The sequence below is a fragment of the Myodes glareolus genome, chromosome 5 (assembly GCF_982192425.1).
Source record: "Myodes glareolus chromosome 5, mMyoGla1.1, whole genome shotgun sequence".
In the NCBI taxonomy this organism is placed as follows: domain Eukaryota; kingdom Metazoa; phylum Chordata; class Mammalia; order Rodentia; family Cricetidae; genus Myodes; species Myodes glareolus.
This window is the reverse complement of record NC_142030.1, coordinates 99,274,771-99,282,717: the sequence shown is the minus strand read 5'-3', so window position 1 is coordinate 99,282,717 and position 7,947 is coordinate 99,274,771. Positions and strand designations below refer to the sequence as shown.

Sequence of the window (7,947 nt, the reverse complement as noted above, 5' to 3'; positions counted from 1 at the left end):
AAACCCAAAACCCAAAAAAAAAGCCTTCCTTCTCCATGAAACCTTCTCAGTTTGAAATGAACTAGTTCACTACATATATATGCATGTGTGTGTGCATACACATATGTATATATGTTTGTGTATGTGTATATAGATAGATATAGAAACATACAGACATATAATATAATATATTGGAGATGGTATATTTATAGATATATCTATATAGACATAGATATATGAGACACGGCCTCATGTATCCCAGACTTGCCTCAAATTCCCTATGTAGCTGAGAGTGACGTTGAACTTCAAGGCCTCTTGCTTCACACTCTCGGTGCTTGGATCACAAGAGTATACTGCTATACCTGGCAGTTCACAATAGCATTAACTCCTTCTAGGCAGCCTTTCTCTTTCTCTTCCAGTCGCAAGCGCTTTAGGAACTGCCGGTTAGTGTCCAGCCATGGCCAAGGCCAAGAACCACACCACACACAACCAGTCCCGAAAATGGCACAGAAACGGCATCAAGAAACCCCGGTGACAAAGATACGAATCTGTTAAGGGGGTTGACCCAAGTTCCTGAGAAACATGCGTTTTGCCAAGAAGCACAACAAGGAAGGCCTGAAGAAGACGCAGGCAAATAATGCAAAGGCCATGATCGCATGCGCAGAGGCCATCAAGGCCCTAGTGAAGCCCCAGGTGGTGAAGCCCAAGGTGCCAAAGGGGCCCAGCCACAAACCCAGCCGTCTCGCGTTCATCGCTCACCCCAAGCTTGGGAAGCGGATTAGAAGCTTCATGCCAGGGGTCGTAGGCTCCAAAAACCAAAGCCCAAGGTTCAAACCAAAGCATGGGCCTCAGCTGCAGCTCAGGCTCCCAAAGGTGCCCAGGCCCCTATGAAAGCCTCATGAGAAAGGTCTCAGTCTGCCAATGTGAAGACAGATGGACTGATGTGAGTGCCTACACAGTATTTGCAGATGATCAGGACCTTATGCTGTTTTTACAAATAAACTTGAGACAAGATCTGTTAAAAAAAAAAAAAAAACTCCTTCTAAAACCTGGTGAGCTGATTACCCTTCTGCATGGTTCATTCAGTTATTCTCTTATTGGAACTATATTCTGTTAGGTGAGAGGCAGCCTGGAGAGCAGACAGAGAGGTAAATGGCAGAGATGACTCCATAAACAGCAAGGCTCTAAAGAAGTGTCATTAAATGTTAGACTCGGGCAGGACCCCTTGGCCATGGAAACCTGAGGCAGAATAATGTCCTGGGCAGGAGAGGTGCCTCAGCAGTTAGGAGGAGTGCCTGCTGCCTGCTGCTTCCCAGAAGACGCAAGTTTGCTTCCCGGAAGACGCAAGTTTGCTTCCCGGAAGACGCAAGTTTGCTTCCACATGGAGATGCTCACAGTCACTTGGGACTCCAGCTCCAGGAAATCCTATACAGGCCCCTACACTCTCTTGCACATCCCCACACATACTCATAAATACAAATAAATCTCAATTAATAAGTAAAGATATCGGTCCATATCTTCGTCTCTGGAACCAATGAACATGTTACTTGATATGGTAAGAGGGAAGGCGTTCGTGACTTTTCTCACCGCTGTGATGAAATAACTGGCAAGAAGCAAGTTAGGAAAGGGAGGTTTCATTTCGGCTCACGGTTTACTAGGACAGTTTGTCCCAGTAGGGCCATCATAGAGGCCGTGAACTGAGAAGACCGTTCACATTGTACCCACAGTCAGGAAGCATAGAAGTCCGGCTCTCAGCTTGCTTTCTTATTCACATTCTGTTGAGACCTCACCCCTTGCCGATGGTGCTTTCATATTCAGGGTTGGTCTTCCCATCATCCCGAGGGGCCATCTCCTCCGAGCTTCTACAGCCTGTAAAGCTGACATCCGGTATTGAGCATCACGCAGTGACTGGAGCTGCAGGTAAGATGAAGGCAGCTGCCCAGCTGGTATGAAGCAGGAAGGTGAGCCTGGGTGATCCCAGTGGATCCAACGGAACCACAGAGTCCCTGTAAGTAGAAGGGGGAAACTGAAGGTAAAGACCAGGCAGGTAGCAGCTGAGGATGACGCAAGGAGTCAAGAAAGGCAGGCAGCTTCTCAGGCTGCAGAAGGGCAGTACACTCGTCTGCCCAGGAAAAGCAGATTCTTCCTGAAACCTCGTGAATGAAGGAGGGAAAGAGGAAGAGGAATGTGCAAGTGTGTGTCCGTGTTCCTGTGTAGGTATGCACACATGTGGAAGTCATAGGTTGGCGTGAACTATTTTCCTCTATGGCTCTTCTCCTTAGCTTTTGAGGCAGGGTCTCTCATTGAACATGGAGCGCACAGTAAACCCCAGCGATCCTCCTGTTTCCGCTTCCCCAGCACTAAGAACACTGGTACCCCCACCAGGGACCTGTTCAGTCCTCCTTCTATAACAAGAATTTTACCAACTAACCTCTCTTGTCAGCCCTTTCATTTTTACCCAGTGGACCAATTCAGACTTTCTGACCTCCAGGACTGTAACAGGAAATCTGTTATGGCTTTAAGCCACTAATTTCTCTGGTCATTTTCAACAACAGCAGTGAGATATGAACACATCTCTCTGGAACCTCCAGCCCCAAGCCATGAGCCTTATGATCAGTGGAGCTGAAGGATACCCACAATCACATTTCACAGGAAAACAGTGTCATCCAGATGGAGCCAGCAGAGCCCTGAGGAGTCAGTAACACAGCTTATTTGTGGTTTTTAAAAGCTCTGTTGGCAAGCCGGGAAAGCTAAGGGCTCCTGTTACCACAAAAAAATAAACTCTCGTGCCAAACAGTCAACTTTCCAGTGAGTATCTGGAACTCCACATATTGGTAAATTGGATATTGTCTATGATATGTGCCGACTGTTAAATGTGAGCCACTTGTTCCAAGTCTAGTCAGGGGGAAGACAATCTATTTTTCATTTTTAACAGTTTGAAAGTCTAGCTGGTGGTCTGACCTGGAAAAACAGCCTGCTTCAGCAGAGTTCTGTGTGTAACATGAATCAATGGGCATGGCAGTGTGGTCCATCCATAAGGAGCTCAGAAAGTACAGCCCCAAAGACCTTACTGGAGAACCTCAATCAATGCATCATCCTACTGAAAAACAGACATCTGAACTGGAGATGTGGCTCTGTTGGGAGCGTGCTTGCCTAACACGCAGGAAGCTCTGGGTTCAACCATCAACACCACACAAATAAGGCATGGAGGCACAGACCTGTATCTAGCACTGGGGCCAGGAGTCAGGAGATGAATCAGAAGTCTGGAGTCATTCTTGCCTACATAGTGAGTTTAAGGCAAGTCTTAAACCTGAGACACTGTTTCAAGAAAAAAAAAGAGAGAGAAAGAGAAAATAAAATAAATAAAAAAAATGGACATCTAAGACTGCTTTACAAGGAAAACAGACCTAGAATTTCTCCCTCAGCAAGATGTAAGACAGCTGATTATACACATAGGTGCCATTAGACAGAGGTCTGATACATGCCACACTAACAATATTTCATCTTCTAATCATGTGGTTGATATTAAAATGTATTTAATTATCTTCTCTGTTAAGTAGCATGATCATATGTCTTGATCTTCCTCAACCAGTACCAACTTTCATTATTGCCCCTTTTATTTTATTACGCGGGGTTATATAAAACCATTTTTTTGCAAGTATATAACATTCATTGGCCATATCCCTCGTATGCTACCCTATTCTCCTCTTCTACCCCCTCCACTTCTCAAGAGTAACCTTTGTCACTCTTACTTCTGTTTCTATATCATCTGCTCGTGGATGGCTTTCATCTACCTATAAAGTCTAGGAAACAGAAATGAAAGAAAACGTGATATTTGTCAGCAAACAGCTTCTCTTCATTCTTTCAGGCTTAAAGGAACACAGCAGGGTTCAAGTGATCTGATGGGGGGGATGAGAAAAAAGCCAGGTTGCGACTCTAATCAGGAAGGGGAGGGAGAAAATATAGAAGGAGGGTAAAATAACAATAAAACTGCCTGGAAAAAGTCATAAGAAATTTTACTAGTAACTATATGCCCCCCCCCAAAAAAACTGCAATACACGTAGGCCAGTATATAAATATTCATCTACAGCTTAAATGAAATTTCCTCATCTAGGCTGACAAAGAACACCTAGCAAAAATACCAACACTAGGCATGAGAAGCCCTCTTTTGAATTGTTGGTCAGAGTGATCCAAGAGGTTCTTACATAATTACAGAATATAGTTATTGCCCTTGGTTGGTCCCCAGAGCTGGAAGGTAAGTCCCTATTGCTGAAGACACCATGCACTTCAGGCACAGGGCCCAGAGGAGGCCCTGACCTGAATGCCTCCTCTGGAAGGACAGCTCTCACTCATGAGACCAGGAGGAGCCATGAAGCTTCTGAAGGAGGGCAGCGACTAGCAGTCCTACCTAGCTGCGACACCCATGAGCCACAGCAAATACCGGCATGTCACAATAACCCTAAGAGTGTAGTAGTACAAGTAGTACAAGTACATACCTTGGCAGTAACCAACAGTTCTCTAATTAGACTTTAGATCTGTTCAAACTTAGGGATACCATGCCTGGTATGGGAAGCCTAGCCAAGTACTTGGGGCTAGGGAAGTCATGGATTTTGGAGGAGACTCTACAATGACCATTTTTCTAAATCAGGGTAAACACTCTAAATACCTGTCCTTATACCCACGGGTAAGCGTAATCCTTACCCCTCATCAAGGAAATTACCCTTTGTGGCAGACAGTGCCCACTACAGGAAACCACAACAGCCAGTATGCAGAGATGTGGAGCCTAGTCCTAACAGATACATCTACTAAACACTCCCACACCAAAGGCTCAGGGAACATTGCAGAAGAGGGGGCAGAAAGATTAGGATGACTAGGGAATTTTCGGTGAGACTGTGTCTCCTAGTAAAGTCATAAAATATACCCATAAAGTCTTACCAACGTGACTTCCTAAACACGAGCTGAACAGGGACTACACAGGCAGACAAGCTAGCACAAGGGCAAAGCTCATGAAGTCTCAACACAAAGAAATTTAGGCAAAAGAATGATAAAAGTGGGGATAATAGTCTTCCCTGGGGAAAAGCACATCAGTTGGTTATCCATCACTGAATTGTCAGCCCTGAAATCATACATACAAATAACATTATACAGATGAAGCAGGTTATACTATACTTAGGATTGTAATTGTATATAGGAGGTCCCTGCGGGTGTAGGCAGGCAGGGAAATGGAGAAGTGAGAATGAAAACTTGGTTCACGTCGACTTTATCAATCTGGATCAAAAACTTCAAAAGAGTCTGATGCCAGGCAGTTTATTGCCAACAAATTTAAACACAGTATAATTTGAAAGGTTTTTTTCCCTAATGTAATACAGTACCTGGTGCACAAGGAAGCATAAATACATCGAAACTCAACTCAGGGTACGTATCATTTCTTCTAAGAAGATGGGTTCTGGAAATAGCTACTTATGTTGGCTTAAGGGTCTAGGGAAAGATCTGGCCTGGTCTCAGTCATACAGATAGTGTAGAAGTCATTTGAGCTATTAGCGCCCTCTGATACCAGTTCTGGGAGCTTGGGGGAACCCCTAATATAAGGGTAGATTACTATATAGATTATATAGTAATATGGATTTCTGGTCCTGGTTGTAGGATTTTGATACTACCTGACCCAACAGCTAACCAGAGAACCAGGCTATTAATCATCTCCAGTTCCCAGGCTTCTGGAAAAACAGGTTATCCATCCTTCCCTTTGAAAGGGGAATCCTGGGTGCTTAACATTTCTGCTTCCCCTGGAGATCTGTGGGGACAAGGACCTTCATGTTCCCAATAGATACACATAAACACATACAAATGTACATATAACCATAATTAATTTTTAAAAAAAGAGGCCTTGAATTTGAAAGAGCAGTGAGTAGTATATGAGAGGGTTTGGAGTGAGGAAAGCAAAGGGGGAAACAATGCAATTATATTATAATCTCAAAAATAAAATAAAAAATGGTTTTAAAACTTTACTTTAGTAAAACCCCCATCCCTAACCCTAAAGATACCGCCAATTGCTAACTGTTCATAAAGGAAAAATCAGTTTTCTCTAACACAGTCTCACTGGATATAGAAGCAATTCTTTTCGACTGAAGAGAAGGAGTGAGATTGTGAGCAAGGAAGTCAAGACCATGAGGGGTTCACCCAGAGACAATGTGCCTGAGCTATGGGAGCTCACCAACTCCAACTGGACTGGGAGTGAACGATCATGGGATCACACTAGACTCTCTGAATGGTGGTTGACAGTTGGGGCAGACTGAGGGGCCAATGACAATAGCACTGGGATTTGTCTCTACTGCATGCACTGGCTTTCTGGGATCCTATTCTCTTTGGATGTATACCTTGCTCAACCTGGATGTAGTGGGAAGGGCCTTGGACTTTCCACAGGGCAGGGTGCTTTGCCCTCTCTTAAGATTGGAGGAGGGTAGGGAGTAGGGAGTACGGAGGGAGTGGGAGGGGAGGGGGAGGAGGGGAGGAAGTGGGAATTTGGATTGGTATTTTTTTAAGTAATAAAAAAAGAAACAACTCTTTTTTAAAATTTATTCAAAAAAAAACAATCTTTCTCATTTTACCAGCCAAATTCAGTTCCCACTCCCTCCCCCCTCCCATTTCCTTCACCTTCTCCCTATTTTACCACCCATTCTTCAGAGAGGGTAAGGCTTCCCATGGGGAGTCAACAAAGTCTAGCACATTGCTTTGAGGCAAGACCAAGGCTCTCCCCCACTATAGCTAGGCTGAGCAAGGTGTTCCTCCAAAGAGAATGAGTTAAAAAAAAAAAAAGCCAGAACAAGCAATAGAGATAAATCCTGGTCTCACTGCCAGTGGCCGCATAGTCTGCCCCAGGCGTACAACTGTTACCCACATTCAGAGGACCTAGTTTGGTCCTATGCTCCTTCCCTTGCTGGCAGGCTGGACTTGGTGGGCTCCCATTAGCTCAGGTAAGCTGTTTCAGTGGGTGTCCCCATCATGGTCTTGACCTCTTTGTGCATATTCTCACTCCTCCCATTCCTCTACTGGACTTTGGGAGCTCAGCACAGTGCTCTGCTGTGGATCTCTGCATCTGCTTCCATCAGTTGCTAAATGAAGCTTCTATGATGACATTTAAGATAGTCATCAATCTGACTACAGTAGACAGTAGACAACCAACACAAAGTTAACAGAATAGCTTAGATGTTCTCTGTTTCATACTGCTTTGTCAGAGACTTGTTTGGGAGGGGGATTTATGTATGTGAATGTGTGTATCTGTATATGTATGTGTTTCTTGTGTTTTTTCTTTGGATCTTTCTCTTATGTTTGTTTGTTTTGTCCTGTTCTGGTTTGTTTGTTTTTATTTTATCCTATTTTATCATTTTTTAAGACACCTGCTTGTTTTCTACTGAAAAAGAAAGTGTGTGAATTTGGATGGGAGGAGAGGTAGGGAAGATATGGGAGGAGTTGAAGGAGGGTAACCACAACCATAATATATTGTGTGAAAAAATCAATTTTTGATTATAAAAAATTTCCTTTTGTAGATAAGCTACATTTTTCTTATCCATTCCTCTGCTCTTGGATACTATGGTCCTTTGAATGAAATGGTTCCATATGCTTATATATTTGAACGTTTAATCCAAGGTTGGTTGAACTGTTTAGGAAGGATGAGGAGGTGTGGCCTTGTTGAGGATGTGTGTCACTGGGGGTCAGTTTTAAGGTTTCAAAAGCCCATGCCATTCCTAGCTAGTTCTTTCAGATTCATACCTGTGGATGATATGTAGGCTCCCAGCTACTACTCTGCCACCATGTTCCCCACCATAATAGTCATGGTCTCTGCTGCTCTCTGGAACCACAAGGTCAAAATTAAATGATTTCTTTTATAAATTGCTTTGGTCGTGGTGTTTTGTCATGGCAACAGAAAAGTAACTAAGACAGACACAGAGATTCCATAACTTAGCCACTGTG

General features: G+C 43.8%; 1 pseudogene; it reads left to right on the top strand.

The window, feature by feature from the left end:
• The first annotated feature begins 436 nt into the window (after nt 1-436).
• On the top strand, nt 437-881 carry LOC125406688 (large ribosomal subunit protein eL29 pseudogene; annotated as a pseudogene).
• Nucleotides 882-7,947: the final 7,066 nt, after the last annotated feature.